We start from the raw sequence: 636 nt of genomic DNA, 5'->3' as shown, positions 1-636 counted from the left end.
ATTTGTTTTCTCCATTTTATGTAAAAGAACAATTTGGAAATATACAAAAAATTATTTGCGTGCCAAAAATAAATTAACTTTAATTTGTTTTTTGACTGTATATTCACAGAAAAACATTTCAAGGCTCATGAGAACGTTTTGGTTACCATTTGAAGCCACCTTATAGGCTACACTTATAAACTGCTTAAGTGTCTGATATCCTTTAGAGCAGCTATTATAGACTTTTTATTATTATTGATTGTTAAAGTTGCATCTTTTTATTTTCTTTAGTGAAACATGCAAACATGCTTTTTATTATGTTTATTTTTTTATTGCAAAGATATTAAAATTCACAAAAAAAAGGGAAAAAAACTATTCTAACCTTAGGGCTTTAAAGATAATAAAGTAGCAAACATTGATTTAAATTCAACATGCAATATTGTAAGCTTTCAGTGCAGCAGTAAATAAAATGCAATGCTGAATAAATAAGAATTTAAGCAAATTTAAACTTATTTTAGATTTGATTTAATATTGCTACAAGGTTGTTGCACTAATTGTATCCTTCACAGTTTTCGCATGAAATATTTAACATACGAATGAAAATCATTTATGTTTTTTTTTTAGATTTTACCTTACATTTGCATAAGAGAGAACTCA

The sequence above is a fragment of the Teleopsis dalmanni genome, chromosome 1 (assembly GCF_002237135.1).
Source record: "Teleopsis dalmanni isolate 2A chromosome 1, ASM223713v2, whole genome shotgun sequence".
Taxonomy (NCBI): domain Eukaryota; kingdom Metazoa; phylum Arthropoda; class Insecta; order Diptera; family Diopsidae; genus Teleopsis; species Teleopsis dalmanni.
This window is presented reverse-complemented; position numbering follows the sequence as displayed.